Source organism: Mixophyes fleayi, chromosome 5, assembly GCF_038048845.1.
Source record: "Mixophyes fleayi isolate aMixFle1 chromosome 5, aMixFle1.hap1, whole genome shotgun sequence".
NCBI classification, from domain to species: domain Eukaryota; kingdom Metazoa; phylum Chordata; class Amphibia; order Anura; family Limnodynastidae; genus Mixophyes; species Mixophyes fleayi.
The window spans coordinates 77,549,990-77,572,549 of record NC_134406.1 but is presented as its reverse complement, the minus strand read 5'-3'; the positions used below and the strand labels follow the sequence as shown (position 1 = coordinate 77,572,549).

General features: G+C 40.3%; 1 long non-coding RNA gene across 1 annotated transcript; it reads left to right on the top strand.

Annotated features, from left to right (window-relative positions):
* Positions 1–3,421: 3,421 nt before the first annotated feature.
* Positions 3,422–20,570, top strand: LOC142158462 (uncharacterized). Its single transcript, XR_012692779.1, has 4 exons — positions 3,422–3,486; positions 3,893–3,958; positions 19,276–19,311; positions 20,534–20,570. It is a non-coding gene; the product is annotated as an uncharacterized LOC142158462 (long non-coding RNA).
* The last annotated feature ends 1,990 nt before the right edge of the window (positions 20,571–22,560 follow it).

Genomic DNA, 22,560 nt, shown 5'->3' with positions numbered 1-22,560 from the left:
TCCACAGGGATTGGTGTCATTTGTGAAGCAGAGCAAACATTATCCTCTAATGCCTTACTGTTATCTTGCAGCTCGGCTTTGACACGTAACAGTAGTTGTGCACCAACTGCAGGCTCGGTAACTTTTTTGGATCTGCCACTAATAGAGAAAGGTGAAGGCCTCATTCTCTCTTTGCCACTGCGTGTGTGTAGAATGGCATGTTGGCAAAAAAAAAATTATCGGCACTTAACTTTTCCTCAGACTTTGTTTTCGCTTCAACAGCGTACATTTTTTTTTGGTGTGTGTTTTTTGGATGATTTCAAAAGACGGTGTAGTTTGACATCGCCTTTCCCAGATGACGTACTGGGAACACTACCATCAGGACTGGTGACAGAACCTGGTTGCTCATTCTGCTCATATGTGGACTGCTTTGAATCCATTCTGAGCCCAAAGCACTTGTAGTGCTACAAATAATTTGGTAGATACTGCTGACAAATATGACTTTTGACAGCCAGAAATATTTCTGCACAATTATGGGGGACACCCCAAAAGCACTGGGGAGTGCTAAAAATTATTTGGTAGATACTGCTGACAGATAGTAATTTTGACAGCCAGAAATATTTATGTACAATTATGGGGGACACCCCAAAAGCACTGGGGAGTGCTAAAAATTATTTGGTAGATACTGCTGACAGATAGTAATTTTGACAGCCAGAAATATTTATGCACAATTATGGGGGACACCCCAAAAGCACTGGGGAGTGCTAAAAATTATTTGGTAGATACTGCTGACAGATAGTAATTTTGACAGCCAGAAATATTTATGCACAATTATGGGGGTCATCCCAAAAGCACTGGGGAGTGCCAAATTTTGAAGAAAAAAAAAACTCTGCTCCACTCTTCGCTAGCGATTTTTGATAGCTCAATTGGAATAAGAATATTGTATTCTCTGTCCCTGCTCTAATCAGCCTGTGACTACACCCTGCTCTCTCCCTCTGTTAAATGGCGATGGATTGCTGTGGAGGCGGATATTTATAATCTTCAAGTATCGCGAGAACCGAGCCCCGAGATCCGACAACGTCACGATGATGTTCGGCCTCGATTTGGATTCCGAGCGGCTCGGTACTCGGATACCCAAAGTTCGGGTGGGTTCGGTTCTCGGGGAACTGAGCCCGCCCATCTCTAGTTTAAACCTCCTTAATCAAGTCATGAGCTTAATGGCACCTGCATAACTGTGAACCTCTGGCTAAATGTTCAGTCTTTACCTCTTGAACGTCAGTGCAGTTCCTTATGCCATGTTATTTGCATCTAGCCACAGAATCAGATGCGTTACTGTGGCTAACCTACGTTCTCTATGGAATGAACCTATCTACCCATCTCCAGCCAACTTACACATCAGAAAGAGTAGAATTTCACTCTTGCACCAACACATGTCATCTGGACATGATAGAAAATAAATTAACCTATACAAACATGTGCAAACGCATAAAGATAGACAGAAAATATCACAAGAGTGCCTCAGAAATTGTTTTCTTTCATAAATGACCTACAGTCTTGTTATATCGTTTATGTGTAGAGCAATGATATTTTCTTTCTGTTACCAGGGGGAAGAAGGTGATTCTGGGGAAGCTATACCTGGACCAGAGGGCTTTCAGGCAAGTGGATTGAGGAATAAATTATGTTATAAATTGCATAATAATCATGTAATAAAAAAAAATACTTGTATAGTTTATGTTGGAAATGGTTAAATATTTTTCATGTTAATAAATTGAAATGGGCAAAGTTGAACAACCACAAGAATAAAAATTAATATTATATGCTACTGATTTATTGCTAGGTATGATAAAAAGCCTAAAAAAGCAGATATTCCTTAGGAAGACAATACTTCCCCATATGGCATCACTCTAGGGTAGTTCAGGAGCCAGAGTTTTGGGTCTTGTTTGTTAATTTCCTTGGTAGCAGTAATGCTTTGTACAGACTGCAGCTTAATGGATTCATACAGAGTGGTGGTGCAGGAAACATAACTGGCATGCTTCACATTTGATCTTTTTGTCCTATAACCAGGAAATTTAGAGGTTTAATTGTGCCAAAACCATTCATGCACAGAAGAGGGTAATGTCAATGCGGCACTGAAAGGGAGCAATACAGACAGAATGATGAAATATGAAATAGAATAAATACTACATATATACACGATTCACCAGTTATTGAACCAATTGTTGATAAGATGGTTTCTTTTCTTTTAGGGTTTCCCAGGAATAAGAGGTGAAAATGGCCCAAAGGTACATTGAGCTGCTCGTGAAAGAGTTTCAGGCATATTAAGCTTCTGTGAAATATTTCTGATTTTGATAAATAAAAATGATTACAGATTGATATTTAATACACAATAATAATTGATATGTTAGTGCATGCTTGTGGGTGCATTTCACTATGCTTGCACCTAAGATCATGCCTATTGCACTCAAGTTGGACAATGTTGCCATAGTACACAGAAATAGGCTGTAATGTTTGTTTTGAGGCAGTTACTAGAAGTGTGCGAAATTTCACAATAAAGTCTGTTTCCTGTATAAAACATCATAAATGGTACATACATAATTCCTACACCCTTCCAATAGCATTTTTTGCTATTCCAGATCAACTCACTAAGGCACCATCCATCCCATGTTCACCAGAAACATTGGAACAACTACACGCCTGAGCACTGTTCTAGTGCAAATAAATGCAAAAGTGCTATCGAAGTATTTGGACTTCTGGTCCTTCCCAATGGAAATTACCCTTTTGTTCCCCAATCTAAGGAGCTACAAGACCTCTTACTGAGCAGAGGTTTTGAGGCCTCCCTTTGCCACAAGCCTAGGTAGAGCCACTTTCCCTTGTGGTCTTAGCTCAGCTTATGAAGAGTCATGGGGTGGGAACCGGAAGGCCACACCAATCCCCCCTAGACGTAGCGAGTAGAAGCCCATAAGGGGCCCAATTGCAGCCCACAATACTGAACATGTATAAAAACATACAACTAGTCATATACAAGAAGTATCTTAAAAAAATAACGGTACTGCGGCCATTTGGCCACTGTAGCAGTGGCCGAATGGCAGTGTGCACTGAGTAGTAAGCTCGCAAAAGTCCTATAACCTATTCAAACAGTTCAGCAGAAGTCAAGGAGTCCTGCTCACTAGAATGTACAATCATAAGGAGATGCGAAAAGTAAAACAAAACAAAAGTGCTTGTTTTCCACAGCGAATTAGGCATGTATATATCACAAGTAAGTAACAAATCATTGCTTCGTCAAAGCACAGGCAGTAACTCTATGTATGGTGTATGCAGGAGCAAGTTTGTGCAGGGGCTTAATAAGTGAACTTAAATGTATTTTCCAGACAGAAGATACATATACAGAAAGGGGCAACTGGAAATATGATCTGCTCAAGAATAAATGTTGTCTTCTTTTATCAGGGCATAAAAGGTTACCCTGGAATGAAAGGAGAACAAGGATTAGCTGGAGACAATGGAGATGATGTAAGTTAATAATTATTTTAAGTACATTTAAACTGGGTAGTTGGGAAGAAAACTTCAACCAGGTTAATTTATAGTAATGGTTAAATAAATAAGTGGTACTTTAGGAAATTACGTATGTATATAAGTCTAACAACCTTCCAGTTGTTAGACTTATATACATATGTATAATAATAGGTTATTGTTCCTGTACCTCATAAAGGTCATACTGTATTGCTTTCCACTGTTGATCATGGCTGCTCCCAAGTAATTCAATCTTCATGAACAGGTACTTATGTCCATTGTTTCGTAATGCAAGTAGAATCATAGTGTAGTCAGCCAACAGAACATATTATACTCGCTACACATAGATAAATGATAGATTGTACGGAATACTTCTTCTGCATTCTTAAATATGTTTTCATTATAGAATTACCAGCCAGGAAAAGAAGGGGAAAGTGGCCCCAAGGGATATGCTGGCCCTCCAGGTGACCAAGTATGTGTTGTCATTATTATTTTCATACGTTTAAAATAATCACTGTACATAAGAGGGACTATGCAAACTGGAAAACCACAGTTATTTGTAGTGTGTACTACACAAAATAGCAGTGGAGAGGTATGGAGAGTCTGAACTGCTTCTGTATCATCTGCAGTTACCCATAATAGGTACTTGAGGAAACAGGGATCAGTGATTTTACCGTGCAATAAATACTATATAACTGTTGGATGCACAAAGTTAGTGTAAGTTTTCACAAAAACAAGGCTGTGTCAATGATCTACTGGGAGTACCATCTCTATTCAGCTGCTGGTCCCACTTAGCTCAACTGTCGTTGCTGTTGCCATCTCTGTTCGGCTGCTTTGTCCACAAAGTCCAATGCTCAGGGCTTGATTCATTTGGGAAAGAAAGGCAAAAAAGGAGTACATTTTCTCTTGGACAAATCATGTTACACAGCAAGTGGTGCAAATTAGTTTATTATTTTGCACACAAGATAAATACTGGCTGTTTTTTCATGTAGAATACAAATTCTTGATAGCTTTATTTTTACATTGAAATTGAAAGTTGATCTATGACATGCCTTACCCCAACTTTACATCTGTCCTCACATTTTAATTTATCTCCCTGTCCAAAGCATCATGGTTTTGCCAAGGTGCAAAGATACTCCTTTTCTTTGCTTTGCCCTCCTTAATGAATCAGACCCTCAATGTTACAGATCGCGTGTCCAAGTGGTGGAGACTGCTTGCTCCATTACCCCAGACTAGGGGGCAGCAAAGCAATCTTCACCTCGTCCACAACCTGGATGAATTATTCTTTTCCAGTCCAGTCTCTTACTAACTATCCCAACTTATGTCTGACATCACTCTATCATGCACCTCACGGCAGCATTCTATTTTTCCCTAACCCATCATTATCACACCCCTCTATTTTCCTCCTTGCTAAGCTGCATTCCTGAAATATTTCCCCTGTACCCACCTCATTCAACCTGCCCAAGTGGAAACAAAACACACTGAAAATCCCTACATTGCCCCCCCCCATCCTCCAGAATCCAAATCAACTTACCCTTACCATTACCTACAGCTATACCCTGATAACCACTCCTCACACCACCTACAAGACTTGTTTCATGCTGCTGCCCACTTACAGAATTCCCTATTTCACCCAATAAAAGTCTCCCCCACTCTTTAACCAATCTCTGAAAATCCACCGCTTTATTAGAGTTTACCATTACCACTTATACTACTCACACAGATACATGCTCACAATCGCTCCAATTGCCACTCCAAGCCACACTGGCTCCACTTGTATTAGGTGTTTTCCTACAAGATTAGTTTTCTCATGAGTAGGACCCTCCCTAACCTTTGTTTTCACATCTGACTTTATTTTGTCTCTCAAGGGGGATCCCCCAAGGCCATCTTTATTTTGTCCCTCTTTTGGCCACTGTCCGGAGCTGTGGAACACTTTGCCACCTTACAAATCAACAATAGTAATAATTCGACATTGCCCACCTGAAGCTTGAAACTCTGCCTTCACTCAATTGTGTACTTATCTGAGACAGCACCTTAAAGCAGATGGAAAGCACCAGTTCTCAATGTAACTATTCTGCAATGCACGGTCAGTGAGTCAGACAGCCGGCTCGATCCTCAAATAGTAATTTAGTGATTAATCTTTGGTGCATGTGTACACGGCTTCCTTGCCAGCAAGAGCAATACAAAAGAAATGAAGAAAAAAAGCAGACCACACTTTTGGCCATTATCATAAATACTGGAAAAATGTATCTTCATTTCAATGCATTATTCACAAAATATAAGTATGAATAGCTAGACCATGTAATTAATCGGCTGTCTAACTAGTTTCACTCTGTAAACAGAACTTCAGAGGCTCATCCGGTTAACCCAACAATACACACTTTTCCTAAAGAGAGATATCAAAATCTACTAAAACAAAGTTAACAAATATATTTCCTGCTGGCATTTTGTTTTACTAATAATATTGTCCAAGAGCTTTGGGCAATACTATTTAAAATATAACCACATTAAAGGATCACACAATATAAGGATACAAGGTACTTGTTAATTAGCTCTAAATGTAGGAAAGGTATTTTACTCCAATAAAATTGATTACTGTAATATGCATTAATATCATCCACCTTGTTAAAGCCGCCTAGTATCATAGTGTTCATTGTGTAAATCCAATCCATTTCTTTCTGTCTTAAATGTTTAAGACGATTGTGTCTTTTAGGGCTTATATCGACATTGTATATCAATAAAGTATATCTACATTTAGATCTCTAAAAAACCTTTATCAAGACAAACATAGCTATAAACCATAACTATATAATTTTACATATTCTTCTGATTTGTAATTGACATTATTTGTTGTGTAATCTCACATATGTAGGCAAAACTAAGTGGCAGTTACAATCCAGATTAAGGAATCTAAATGTTAGTGTTATATAGTTACAAAATAAGGGTCTCCACCCAGAAAACTTTGAAGTGAAACATAAAAGTGCTTTGTCAGCAAAGTGTCTAAAAACAACAAACAACTAACCATCAGTCAAGACACTACTTCACTGCATTTATAACCACTTTTCTCCTTAGTGGCTGAAGTTATGAATGGTTCAGTCCTTGTGTTTGGGAGGTTCCCTCCTCAGTCATTCACTGTAATCATTCACTCTCTCTTCAGAGATTGGACACCCTCCTATCTTCTCCTGGTCCTTTAAGACCTCCCAGCCATTTGCAGAACACGCAATGGCCTCACACAGTGCCCTCTACTCAGTTCTTTACTGAACCTTAGTCTGGTGGATTCCTATCTCTGAGGACAGACTTCTTGTCAGTCTCTTACTGGGGCTCTTAGCTTTCCTCCCTAGTGCAGGGCATACAGCTACTCTCTGAGCTTTTTGAGCTGCAGTTCAGTGTGGTCACACAGCTTTCTCGTGCTGTAGGGGAGGATCCCAAATTCCAGTGCCTGAACAGCTGGCAACCCAGTGCCACCAGACCTGTATCTGTCACACATCCCCCTCCCCAGCTTACAACCTCTGGTGTGGGTGATTTTGGAACAAGGCCGTTAAAAAGGGTGTCCCTCTTCCATTATTTGGTCCTCATTCTCCCATCTGGTCGTCTCATCTTCCATATTTCTATGTCCTTCATTTGTTTGGACGTTAAGAACTTTGCATGTCAGTAACTTAACGACGTAACCCAATTGCTGGAAGTAGAACAGCATTGCTTCAATCTAAACTGGTTGGTGTCATGTATGGACCTGTAAACTCCAACTCTATAACTGTTGTTCTCTTTTCTTATCTGTCCATGGTATGTGCAAGGTTAACTGCTGCTCATCTTTCCCATCCGAGATTCTCCAAATCTTTTTTGCAACTATTATCACATTAGGAGCTTTCTGCATGGTGATGGTGATGGTGTGTCTTTCTTAAGCCTGTGATATGGGACTCCTATGTGCCCTCTCTCAGCATTTTGCCTATTGCACAAGGCTTCATTCTTTTTTTTCATAAAACTTACAGTTTTGTACAACTTTGCATTTTTCTTCCCGATTTCCCCATTCCGTTGCGAAACCTGATTTGTTCTCTTATACAAACCTTCTCTGGTTCTGTTTGCTTCCTTTCTGCTTTCCTCTTGGCAGCTTATTTCTCTATGGTAATTGTAAACTGTATACAGAACCCTTGTCCAAAGGAAAGCAGATTATCAACCTCTTTCATAGATAGATTAGACTCTGTATTTGTTATCAAACAACAATCAGTCTTCTTACTGCACATCTTTCTCTGCACGTCATCACACATTCTGTCCTACCCAGAGGTGTCCTCCTCCAAAGCTTTCTGGACCTCCAGCTTGTGTTTGTTGTTTATGTTGTGTGCTCTTTTCATTATACATATCTTTTGTGACAACTCATTTATCGGAGTCATATTCAAACACTGTATATTTTTATATACTGTGACAGTTTCTTGGGAAACATAAGTCCACCCAGGAACCACCATTTTGTTCTCTAGAATAGCCTTCACCTCACTGTCTAACTCATTATGCTCACAATCCAGAGCTTATTTGACCCTAAATTCTGTTTCATCTGTGTTGTCTGCTGCAGCTGCTCAGATAGGTTCTCAACAGGTTGTGCATGTCTCTGTATAAACTACTGGAATTGGGCTTTATCTATTCACACTTTCTTATCATTAGAGCTAACCAAGTCCCCCATCTCATCATCATCATTTATTTATATAGGGCCACTAATTCCATAGAGCTGTACAGAGAACTCATTCACATCAGTCCCTGCCCCATTGGAGCTTACAGTCTAAATTCCCTAATATAGACACACACTCACACACAGACACAGACAGACAGAGAGGGAGACAGACAGATAGACAGAGAAGGAGAGACAAAGGTCAACTTTGATAGCAGCCAATTCACCTACTAGTATGTTTTTGGAGTGTGGGAGGAAACCGGAGCACTTGGAGGAAACCCACGTAAACACAGGGAGAACATACAAACTCCACCACTAACCACTAGGCCACAGTTGCTTGTTGAGTATTTATAATTCAGCATTAAGCTCCATTACCTCTTTCAGGGAGCAAGTCAAGCCAGAGCTTTGCTTTTTTTTTTATCATGAGCTTCTGCTTCTGTCAATCACTTTGTTCTGAGTATTTAGCAGATTTTTCTCCTCCCTGAGTAACTGTTTAAACTCTGATTCTTCCATTGTTGATTTTTTTCCAGAAACTTGAAAACACTGAGGTCTGCTTTTTGTCCTTTTTGCACAATTAACAGGGAATCTTTGAACAATTTTATCTTACTTTCTCTCACTTTTAACCCAGTCAGTTGTGAGTCTGCAAAAATTTAATGGATTTCTCTTTTTTCTCAAAGCATTCCTGGGAGTAAATGTATCAGGCTGCAAGTTTGTGGTGGGTTTGAAAAGTGGACATACTGCCTATAGCAACCAATCAGATTCTAGCTATCATTGTGTAGAATGAACTAAATAAATGATAACTAGAATCTGATTTTTTGCTGTAGGTAACATCTCCACTTTTCAAACCCACTGGAAACTCGCAGCTTGATACATTTACCCCCTCGAGATAAGTTTACAATATTTGGTTCACTTTATCTATGCTTTTCAGTCAGTTGATGTTTCACTAATTCCAACTCCATGGGCCTCATTCATCATTTTTAGCTTTTTTTTACTGTTCAATTATCTATACCATGACAAAACACATTAGTACATACATATTAGTACATACATACATATATTAATTAGTGATTATTGTGTTGATTACTTTTATTAATTTTTCAACATGCTTTTTGCAAAAATAAATTACCTCTTCCATGTTATGCATTACTGAGGAACATAATTTATTTATTTTTTTACATTTTTACATGATTTCAATAGTTTTCTTATGTTTTACATTTTTTGCACAGCCTTGAGAGATGCGAGATAAAACTGGCGATTTGACAGTCTACCGCACTGCGTCAAAAAAGAATTGAATAGCTTTTAACGCTTCTCTCTCCCTCCCTATACTTTCAATGGATCATCTACTTATCCGCGATGAAACCATTTTCGTTGACATAACAGTACGTTAAAAATAGATTTGAATAAGTGGTAAAGATAACGCACTTCATAATGATTAAAAACCACGTTAAAATCATTTACCACGTTGTTAAAAAAATTACTGCTGATAATTAAATTCCCCCCAAACTCTCTCATAAAGGCATCTGGCCTGATTCATTAAGGAGAGTAATGCAAAGAAATTGGTAAGTTTTCTCCCGGATAAAACCATGTTATAATGCAAGGAGTTTATTATTTTGCACATAAGTTAAACACTGGTTGTTTTTTCATGCAGCACACAAATAATTTATAGCTTTGTTTTTACACTGAAATTTAAAGATGATCTAGGACATGCCCTACCCCAAATATAAATCTTTCCCCACATTTTGAATTTAGCTCCCCCTCCAATGCAACATGGTTTTGCCAAGGTACAAAGTTACTCATTTTTTTTGCTTTCCTTTCCTTAATGAATCAGGCCCGGCATGTCTACTTCTTGCTCATTGGATGCATTATAGTCCTGTTAAAGTAATCAGATATGTTTAATATGTCTGATAATTTTTTATATTTTTAAAAAGGGCAATCACTTATACAACAAACTAGTAGTGATATGCTGAGCTCTGCAAAGTTAATACATTTTCATTATTTTTTACTTCCATTATATGCAAATGAGAAAGACCCAAATTCGGAGTATTATAAAGTGTTACTTTTTTTTCTGCTTTTAAAGTACACTAATTAGGAAAAAAAACCTTAACTTCCCACTTTATTTCTCTTGAAAGTTTGATACATATCCCCCATATATATGGTGGAGTAAAGAGAACTACAGCATATAGTATGTAGCACTCAGCATTGTGTTTTGAGCTGACAGGGAAGGTATTCTGTGACTTGTGAGCTAAATAAACTAAATTAACTAAATGAGTTAAATGAACTAGATGAACTAAACGAACTAAATGAGCTAAATGAACTAAATTAACTAGATAAACTAAACAAACTAAATGAGCTAAATGATCTAAATTAACTAGATGAACTAAACAAACTAAATGATCTAAATGAACTAGATGAACTAGTGAACTATTAAGCCAGGAGAATGACTCATGACAATATAGTTCAGTGGTCAGCTCCACAGAGTCCCACACAATGTCTGAGCATAGCAGTGTAGTTTAGATGTCCTGACTCATAAGTATCACATGAGAGAGCTGAATATCCGTGCAGCTGTAGTAGCACCTAAAACAGTGTCAGACTGCGGCATGAAGGGCCCACCGGGGAAACCAATGACTGGGCCCACCTAATACCATGTAGCACTGCAAAGGTGGTTTTGCAGAGCCTGTTGCACTTAAAACATTTATTATCAGTTTAGACAAATACACAGGCAAAACAGTGTGCACTACTGTTAGGTGCACGCAGCTCTGCCTACAAGAGCAATACTGTGTGAAGCTGGACATACCTCCCAACTGTCCTTGTAGTCGGATCAAATCCTGACTAATCGTGACAGTCACCCAAATTTGGGACTGCCCCATCAGATTCAGGACAGTTGGCAGACTGTCCTGCACTCGCCTACCTGTCTTGTCACTTTCACCACCTGTGGCTGCTGGTTTCTTTAGAGCAGCTGATGCTTGTCTGGATGCCTGGAGGCCCTATTGGAAAGAAAAAATGGGTACATGAAATTTAGAAAACTCCAACTATCCCCAGCATTAAATCAATAGCACCCACATTTAATAATTAGGCCTCTCTCCAGCCCCAACATTAAAATATTAGTATTGACATTTGATAAATAGATCTATTTCCCTCAAACCAACCCCAACATTAAATAAATAGTATTCCAATTTAATAAATAATCATAATACCCTCCCTCCAAACAGACCCAGCAATAAATTAATAGCATTTACATTTAATACAACCATTGCCCATGACCATTCCTGCCATTAAATAATTAATATTCACATTTAATAGCACTCCTCCTCAAACTCAACCCCACATTCAATTATAGACCCAAATCACCCCAGCATTAAATTAAAGCTCCTGTCACCCCATCTCATTTTAAATTGTCCCCACCAATAAATTTAATTGCCCCACTATCACCCCACAAATAAAATAGCATCCATTAAATAATTAGCCCCCACCTAAACTCCACTATTAAATTGATAGCCTACCTTCCATCCATGTACTATTAAGACAGACCCCCCATTCCCTCACACATTATAGCAGTCCCCATCCCTATATTTTCCTCTGTGCAGCCCCCTCTCTATAGTTTAGCATAGGCAGTCCCCCCTAGAGTTTAGCATAGGCAGTCCCCCCTAGAGTTTAGCATAGGCATCCCCTCCTCCCCATAGTTTAGCATGGACAGCCCCCCTCCCCATAGTTTAGCATGGACAGCCCCCCTCCCTATAGTTTAGCATAGGCAGTCCCCCTACCTATAGTTTAATATAGTCAGTCCCTCCCTCCAGTTTAGTGTAGGCAACCCCCATATAGTTTAATATAGTTATCTCCTCCCCCTCCCCACTTACTTTCAGTTGCTCTGACCGGTGTCCCTCCTCAGATCAGGCAGACAGGAAGTGAAGTGAGACTTCCTGCCTGCCGCACAGCACTGTGGGACCCCACACAGCATCAGGCAGCCTAGCAATTGGCTGCCTGTTGCTGCCCACTGAACGCCAATGTTTTAGATTGCTTCCCTGTACACGCCTCAACCCCCCCACCCCTGTGGCTGAATGCGCTCCCCCCCCCCCCCTGCGCAGACGACCCCTCACGCGCGGGCGCAGCCAACGGTCAAAATTTTTTATTTTTTTTTAATCTGAGAAAATCTGAGGTGGCCTCTGGGTGGCCTCGTTAGCCCATCGGCCTACCGAGAAACTTCCCGGTAAAGTCTATGGCCAATCCGCCCCTGTTTAAGCGTGATCTGGACATCTGGATTGATCTGTGATAGTGTCCATAGGAAAAGAAGGCTCCAATTCAGCAACAGTAAACAAGGAGGGCCTGATTCATTAAGGAAAGTAAGTAAAAAAAATAAAAAATTCTCCTTGACAAAACCATGTTACAATGCAAGGGGTGAAAATTAGTTTATTATTTTGCACATAAGTTAAATACTGGCCGTTTTTTCATATAGCACACAAATACTTGATAGCTTTATGTTTACACTGACATTTAAAGTTGATGTAGGACATGCCATACCCTAACTAAAAACCTGTCCCCACATTTGAAATTTACATCCCCCTCCAAAGCAACATGGTTTTGCCAAGGTGGAAAGTTACTAATTTTTTTGGCTTTACTTTCCTTAATGAATAAGGCCCGGAATGTGTCCCCCCCCAGGAAGGTCCCCACTTTGAAGGAAGAGAACGCAGATCCCAATCTTTGAGGCTTGAAGAAGGGGAGCTGTAGAGCCGGTTTAGATGGTTCAATCTTCTTGGGATCCACAGCGTCTACTACAAGCCAAGTAGGCCGAAACCAAAACAGATTCACTGATGGTCAGGTTTGTCTAAGTTAGTACATGTAAAGTGTTATAGGCGATATGCCAAATACAGAGTCCCGGGCAGGTTCATAGGAGAGAATAGCCTTTAAATTGATTTAGCAACTTCCACTTCTGTATTGTTTGCTTGAGAGGCATGCTATGGTGTCAGTAGCTGATTGGGAGTGCTGGCGCCATATTGCCATTTGTAGAAGTTTGGGGTACCTCTTAGTAAGTTAGCTCTCAATTTAAAAACACATATATGTATGGCCCAGAAATAGGGACTCTCATTGTTTAGAGTTAGGATCACCCTATTAGCAGAAGTGCCGTGAAGTGGTGGGTGGCTTTCCATACATTTGCAAATGTGTGCAACTGAGATTTGTATATTTTTATGTACAAATAAAAATGGTAACTCCTTTGCTGGATATAGCAGTGTGCTGGGGGATTTTTCTCTGTATTTGTTCCTTCCTGGATAAACCCCACTCTTTCAAGCACCTGCTATAAACCTATAAATTGATTGAGCAACTTCCACTTCTGTATTGTTTGCTTGAGAGGCATGTTATGCTGTCAGTAGCTGATCGGGACTGCTGGCGTCACATTGCCATTTGTAGGAGTTTGGGGTACTTTTTGGTAGTTAGCTCTCAATTTAAAAACACATATATGTATGGCCCAAAAATAAGGACTCTCATTGTTAAGAGTTGGAACCACCCTATTAGCAAAATCACCGTGGAGTGGTGGATGGCTTTCCATACATTTGCAAATGTGTGCAATTGAGATTTCTACATTTTATGTACAAATAGAAATGGCAACTCCTTTGCTGGTTATAGCAGTGTGCTGAGAGATTTTTCTCTGTATTTGTTCCTTGCTGGATAACCCGAACCTTTCAAGGACTTGCGATGCACCTATAAATTGACTGAGCAACTTCCACTTCTGTATTGTCATAGGAGAGAATAAGTACCACACATTTTACCTGGGTGCAATAGGTGTATGCAGCTGGTATTCAGTGTGATAGCTCAAGTCAAGATGCCACTAAGTCTAGTGTAGGCCAGCAGGTGGCAGCAATACAGTCAATATGGTGTTCATGTGCACTTAGCTCTACAGATAGTGAATGTCGTTGATCAGTGAGATTTGGGGGTATGGCAGGTAACCCCTGAGAGACAGGAAGGGCTTCAATATGGTGACAAATGATGAAGGGTAACTCCCAACAGATAGGCCAATGTCCAGCTCAGATGGTAATAATATGGTGCAGGTGTTCCCCTATTGCCTGACACGGGCTGGTGCCATAAACAGTTCCCTGACTCACTGGGTTGCTGGTCAAATGCGGATGGCTGCGTCAGGCTGCCAAACAGGAGACCTGACCGTGGAGGGTAAGTACTGCTGTCCAGTGTCAGGTAAGAACAGAGCAGGCAGCCGGGCAGAGGCAGAAATGCGCGAGTTAGGCCCTGGCTCAAACTGTCCGCTGGAACACTGATGAAACAAGCCAATAAACAGCATCAGGGCTGCCCTGGGGAGCAGAGAGGATGCCCAACCAGGCCTGTTTGGCAGGGCCAAATTAGGGTGAAAAGACCCAGGGATAAGGCAGTGAAAGTGTAAGAGCGCCACTAACCCACATCTGGCGAAGTTGGCTGCCAAGCTACACCTGAACACCATTTTTTGTTTTGCAAATAAAGCAAAAATTTTAAAAATCGAGTTTGGTGTGGTTGGGGAAAAACCCTGTGCACAGAAGTTTGCTATTTGCCTGTGTGGGGTGCTAAAAGATTTGCTTGATTTGCTAATTGCTTGTGAAAATTGCGGGATGTATGTAAAATTAAGATTATTGTTTAAAGACTGCAATAAAACAAAGAGTATTTGCTACCAGTACAAACAGTACTACAGCTAAAGATGGGCAAAAAAAAGAGTAAAGTGTGCCAAAAAGAAAGTTCACAAGTGGATGTGTCTAAAGTTCAGTCCCAGCAGGAAAATTTGAAATACCTGTACTGGAACTTGCAGGGGAAGTTGGAGCTGTAAAATCTCTTGCTCTCTGCAAAAAGTTGTTACCTGGGGCAGATTATATGGCATTATGTGGCCAGGAAAAAGTTTGACCTCATGAGAAAACTTTTAGAAAGAAATATTTTGGCTTGAAAAAGAGTTGTTGAACTCAGATCACCAGTTGTATGAGTTGCAAAAATCATATAAAGAAAGATAAAAAGAAATAGAGGCTCTTAAACTGCAGCCAGATTGCAGCAGAGAGAGTAGGAAAATTAGGTTTTTGAATCCTTAAAAGATGAGTTGCAAGAGTCATAGGAAGAAAGAGGAAAGAGATGAGAGCTCTTAAAGAGATAGCAGCAGAGAAAGACCAAGAAACTGGTAGTAATCGCGGCGGCCGCAGGCACTGCCGCAACTCTGTGTACTTCTGACGACCGGGACGTCACTTCCAATTCCTCAAGGCTCAATGTCTTTGCGCCCGGTCAGCTGGCTAACAGGCGGGTGCGCGCGCACAGGGCTCTGGAGGTTAGCCAATCATGTACTTACTTAAGAGGCACGCATGTCAGTCTGATTTATTATGCAACTGAGCACTGCATTCCCATTGGCCATCAGCACTACTCCTATTAGGCAGAACCTGGGGATACTTTAAAGGCTTCTCCTGATTGGTTCCTAGTATTATTTAAGGCAGTGAGGACTGAGCCTCACTGCCAATTATAGTGTTCTGTCCCAGTGCTGCTGCCTGCTCCTGTGGTATTGTTTGGTGTTGAACCTTAGATTGATTGCCTGTGTATGACCTTTGCCTGTACCCAGAATTTGAACCTTGCCTGTGATGCTGATCTATTGCCTGTACCCAGATTCTGAACCTTTGACTGTGACCCTGACCTATTGCCTGTACCTGGATTCTGAACCTGTGCCGGTGACCCTGCTGGTACCTAACATCACTGCCAGTGCTCCATTCAGTCTACAAATCTTTGGCCTTCCTCCACTCCGTGACTATCTCCTGTACCTATACGCGGCCGTGTGAGTATAAACTTATACTATTTTGAGTTTAAGTCCTGGGGGCATCTGAGTACCTGTGAGCATAACCAGTCTCTATGGGAAAGGTGGCTGCTAACGGTGAAGACTGGTTGCCGTAACAGAAATTGCTGTTTTGAAACAAAAACTTGTCATGCTTTAGCAATAGATGCACACATTAAGAGATGCTGTAAAGCATGAAGAGCTTGAACAACTGTTCCATGAGGATGAAAAGACTGTTTCTTACAGAAATGATGAGGAACATGACAGAGTTGAAGCAGAGGCTCTCAATAAAGAGGTGAAAGCTGTTGCTTTGTGATCCTCTTTGGAGGACTTACTGGAATTTGTTGTGGAGTTAGAACAACTCAACAAGCAGCTGAACAATTAGATAAGGGACATAGGAAGCACTGAGGATTAGAGCGTCCAATTGTGTAAACACAAAGTCCAAGTCCTCAAAGAGAACACTGCTGCTAGCCGAGGTCCAGCAGTAAGGGTGTCTGATCGAAGGTGTTTCAAGTGCGGAGAGCTTGGACACTTTAAAGCCAAATGCATTAGACCCCAAAAACCTATGGACTGTTCACTTGCCCATGCATGTCTTTCTAATTTGATGTTCCTGGAGTTTCACAACCAGTCATCCCTCCTTAAAGTGACTGTGCGGGAGAACAGCAAAGTTGTCCAGGCAGTCATGGACTCTGGGAGTAACCAAGAGTACACAAAGGAGTCATTTGGTCATGAGACTTAAAGGTCAAATTGTGAGGTAATGGCTGCAATAGCTGGGGTAAGGTCCTCTGTAAGCAATTCAACTGATTCAACAGTCGAAAGCCCTGTCTTAAAGGATCTGCCTAAGAAACCACAGACTCTGGACCTTGATCTTTGCGAACTGCCAACCCGGAATACTATCCTGGGGGTCATGACAGGATTTCCATGAAAGTTTCCCTGTTTAGGGAAGCCTGGACAGACAAAAGCAGTGTTGGCTGGTGAAGTCATGGATGAGCCCTCTCCGCCTGTTGGTGACAGTTTGGACTGGGCTGATTATCTAGAACTGTTGCATTTGTCGAACTTTGCAAGTGATCAGAGAAATTATGTGATTTTACAGCATGCCTATTAATTGACTAACAAAAGAGATATTGCAAGACCTGTCAACTCAGCAGGCTGTATGCCATCATATGTTGTCAGGAATAATGTGGTGTTTCGAATTTCTGCTATGAAGGGGAGAAAGGTAGAACAATTGGAACTTCCAAAAGTGCATGTACCCTTAGTGTTAGAAACTGCACACAACCAGGTGGGTGGTGGACACTTATTGGAAGCAAAAACAAGGAACAAGTTCTACACAGGTTTTACTGGCCCGGATTCTACTTAGCTGTAAAAAAGTTTTGTAGGGCTTGATCTCTATGCCAGACATCCCGTCCCACTATCACAGTACTGCCACACTTAGAAAGGGTTCATAAGCATCCTTTTATGAAACTAAGGGGCCTTGAGTCAAGAGAGAGGATAGACTGTTTCAGAACAGTGGCACGAAGACAAAGTTTCCATTTATGCGCTGATAGGCAAGGTTGACAAACATTTGAGATATGTTGTTTGAAAAAGTTTGGTCAAACCTCAGTTGAATAGAATGGAATATAGACCAAGGAATTTGCATAACAATGTAGATGCTTTGTCATGGAAATCTGCACTCCTCGCAAAGTTCATGTGAGCATACTTGGTGACGCTAGGGAGGATATGTGATAAGGGGAGTGGTTTTCCACAAGCCTCTAACAAATGAGTTAGGTGTTCAGCTGACCAAATACAGGAGAAGGTTTGCCCATTAGAACTCCTAGGCTGAACACATACAGGTGGTGGACAGGGTCTAACGAAGCAATTAGACCAAAGGGAGGGGTTCTGTGCATATAAACCTGAATTGTGCAATTGTGCAGTGCGACCAATGCCAGATAGTGGCCGGTGTCTACACAGAAGGGGCCTGATTAATCAAGACATGTATTCTGAGCACAACAGTATTATAAACACATGTTTAGGCTTTGCGCACTCCTGAATTCATTCAGGCAGGAATCTCAAGATATGTGTGCTTTTGAAATCAGGGGCTGATCTGCTGTGTTCTACTACACAAGCTGCTGCAGGATATGTCTAATATCTATGTTGATCGTAAATTCTCAAAAGAACGCACAGGAAAAAAAATATTGAATTGATGTAACCTGGTAAAAATATAGACATTAATGATAAAACAGTTTTAATTTATTTTTTTCCATGGAATACATTTATTAGCATGATCTTAATATCTACTGAGCATAATATACATTTATACAGATTCACGTGTGTGCAAACACATGTTATAGCATGCATACGAGACTGTCAACATTACTGATCAGGACTTAGAACCTAGACCAAATCTGGGCTTACATTTGAACTGTATATATGTGAGCTGGAAAAACTAAGGAAACTGGTCTGACAAATCGTTAAGCATCTCTTACCACTCCTGTCCAGTATATCTGGGTATCGCTTAGGCACCTCAGCGATATCTATATATCAATAGCATAAGTACGGCTTTTTTGAGTGACTTATTTCTATTATGCCGTTGTCTGAGCAGGGCACATCATATACCAAATCAAAGGTCTTGGTCTGCAGATTTGCAAAAAAAATATTGGCGTTGTAATCGGTTGCAGGATTTCGGAGTTATTTCGCAAAACGTCCGCCCGCCATTTACAATAATGCATTACCATTGTCCTCTGGAAAATGTGACAGTTGGTAATACCCCTGTGCACCTGCTGGTTTTTCTGGAAACTGTGACAGTTAGTGAACTCTCCCTGTGCATCTGTGGGATAAACCGTAACATGTCACCTGCTGGGTGGTCTGGAAACTGCGACAGTTATTTGCAACCACATATATTAGCACGTCTTGCGGGGACCATGCTCAGCAATGTAACTTCTATAGAAGAAGTTATACATATATTGTAGCGTATAAAGAAATTCTTTAGTTCCTTTCATATAATGACTGATAATACAGTTATTTATTTATTTATCATTCTCCATTGTTAAAATTTCTACAGGTAATGTAGTGTATTGTGTAGAAAAAAGTTATTGAATTCTGTTAATAAAGTAATTTAGTCATATTTCGGCGGTTACCACCGGGTTTCTCTAGGTTTTTTTTTTTATATAAATGTTGGCGATAAAAACCAGTGTGTGTTTTAAGTAATTCATAGTAGATCCAAACTTCACTGTACAGTTGGGTTCAGATGGGAAAATATGTCAAACTGTGCAAGAGTACTTAGATGAAATGTATAAACAGTTTGTTAGATTGTTTACTTCCTCAGGCTCTAAACATCTTATAATGTTAATCTTCTGTATACATTTTAAATATAAACTCTGTTTTACAGGGTCCCTCCGGTATGCCAGGACTCCCAGGACCAAATGTATGTACTGTAAATCACTTAGGCAACAAAATATTTCTTAAATGTACATGCTCGTGGTCATAAATTGCTTGTGTTCTTATGGCACATCAGCAGCTTATTATTAACTTTTAAACATTAACTTTAACAGGATTTGTTTAAAAGCTGATAATGATTAATATACAGTAATAGATACTATGGATTAAACCAATCCATGATATGTAATGATGAGTTGGATGCATCCAAGGAGCCAAGTAGCCCACTACAGCTTGTGCGTATGTTTTGGGGAAATTTTTACAGGTCTTGGTGAGCTCAATTATACACCGAAAATAAATAATGTATTAACACTCGAGTAATCCTTGGACTACACAGGCTATAAAGAGGCGCAATGGGCTGCTCTGTTTAAGTCTGAACACTGTTAGCTGAGAGGAGACTTGTAGTAGGACAGTACCTACAGACAACTGTAGAAAATTGGGTGTAAATACCTGTTTTCATAACAGAGCGGCATCCTCCTGAGACCATTCTGGAAGCAATATGGAGAGTATTTTCCACAACCTGTTAGCTTCAGAACAGTAGGGTCATTGAATTAAAAATGTTTTCCCTCAATTATTACTACGACTGCAGCCCTTTCTTAATTCGTGGGCATGTGATTAACTGTTTACTAACAGCCAAGCTAAGGCATTAACATCTTCAAACATAGTAGGACAGTACACAGTTAACAGGATAGGCTAGTAAAATATTCAACTACTTTATATACAAAATGAACTAAACCTAAAACTGAAGAGGGGACTTGCATTAGCCAAGACAGGCAGGGACTGATTCCTTGTAAGCCGTCCCTACATGACAAGACATGGATCACCCATGCCATTTAAAATAAGTCATGATGATAATCTAGTTGCAAATCGGTTGTGTTGTACCGACTAATGACCTAATTAGTATACGTCACAATTAATTTACAATACAAGTCCACTATTTATCTTTATATTATGATTTGTTAAAACTGATCCATACAAAGCAGATTTCTAAACATATCTTGGTATTTGCTGAAAAGAGCTTAGAACCCCACTCCCAGTGCATATCCTGCTAAATGGACTCCCCATTACTATAAGTATCTCTATCAAGTTTGTAAAAGTTACATGCGCTTACCATTCTGCAGGGTATCATCATCTCTTTTCTCTGTTTTCTAGGGCATTTCACTAGAATTTAAATGCTGTATAGTTGTATTGATTAATGCCTTGTTTTTCAGGAGTGTGAAATTCTCGACATCATCCAAAGACTGAGCTGTAAGTGGATTCAGGTGTTTAAGCTTTGAGAAATAAGACTAGCAAGTTGTAATCACAGTATTCATGCATCAATGTACAGGAGCCTCACGTTATTACTCTGTGCTTTGGGGACCTTTCTTCCAGTCTAACTCTTGGTCTGTAGCCCTTGTTTGCCCATGTTACATGTAGCCCTTTCCTCATTAAAATATTCATTGCCTCTTATGATCAGCACAAACATCATATGTACTTTGAACATTGTGATGATCTGACTGGCATGCTGTGAATAGAGTCGATGGAAGAGCCCTCGGTTTCCTCTTCGATACTCATCAGACACTGCACCCATCCCTCCCCAGCTTCTTACCTTGTGAAGAGCAAGCATGTGGAGAGGGAGAAGGTCCCATCTTTTGCTCCTCTATGTCAGTCTGGGATAGTGTATGCCATTGAGCTGTGACATCAGAGCCCAGTGCCACTCTCACAGCCCATCACGGACATGGAAGATTAGCAGCCAGCAGCTTCATAGGTCAAATGCTGCTGGCTGTTGTTCCTTCATGTCGGTTGCTGGCACCTAATGTGGGGGTGCCATGGGAAAATGAAAAACAGTGAATGAGTGACATTATATCACTCATTTTGTGTTTTAAGTTCCCCCCAAACCCTGGGTCCCAAGGCTAGTAGTGGTAGTGGTGACCCTGGCTGTGAACATTCTGATGATCTGACAATAAACAGGACACACCTGGAGGGGCAGGAGATAAAGATTAAATACAACATGGTGCTCTTATCATAGTCCAACACATCCTTTAAAAAGGTATTAATTACGACTTGTCAGGCCATATTTCTGATTAGAATGCTTCTACAGACTAAAAGTTAGCACAATTCTCCATTAATGTCCTGCATCAATATAAACCCAGGTGAATACAGTATTTTCCACAATGACATCTAGTTAAGCCTTTTGCCTCCCAAAACTTTGTAATGATGCATCATACTGACTGACTTTTTTGACCTCCTCTCTGGGAGATCCCAGAGTGGATCCGAGTGGCAAGTGTGGGGGGCGTGGCATATGGATTTACATCATCATGGTCCTGCCTCATTACTGCGCAGTGGTGGACATGGCCATGATGATGCGATTCACAGCAAATCATACCATTGGGGCCCATGTCCACTTCAGTAGAGAAGTGGGCAGAATACGGGAGCATAGCCATCTCTCTCAGTCTGTTAGGACTCTCCAAAATTCAGGTGTCCCCCAGATGTTCTCAGACAGTAGGCAAGTATGTTATGTATATGTCTGTCCACAAGAGCTGTGTTTATTCTTCATTAAAACATAGCTAGTTAAGTATAAAAGTCAGCTGGCATAATTTTTTCTTTTTTATGATAGACTTCCCAGAACTAGGTTCATTGTATATGATTATGCAGTTTATATGCTGGTCATACATGTAAAGATCATGGAGCCAATTTGCTAGTTTTCACATTAAACTCTGCATGACCAGTTGAACAATTATTCTGTTTAACGTCCCATTGAGTGATCACATCCAGTCATCAGGCAAATGACTGCATAGTACTGTATAGTGTGTGGCTACCATTCTGCTCTGGTCACATTTAAATGCTGGAAATGTGGATGACTGAGGTGTGCTAACTGGGGTAAAAACACACTCAAGTGAGGCAAAAGAGAGCAGACATGGGGGATATTGTTAATTATGCCACAGTCTCCTATTTGTTCATAATCTAATGCACACTAAACCTTAGAAAGCCCCAAAAATTAGTGTGGTCTTGAATGTAAACAAGCAGGAGAATTTACCATAGTGAACAATATTCCCATAGCTGCTCTATCAATTTGAAAATTATGCAATAATTCTCAACAAGAAATTGTTGGCTCCCCACTAAGCTGTGTATATATATATATATATATATATATATATATATATACATACATTTGCTTATTTATTTATTGCTTTCACATGATTATATTATTAAGATAACTTTGTAATTTAAGTTTTTATTCTTTTTTAGCTTGCTGCGG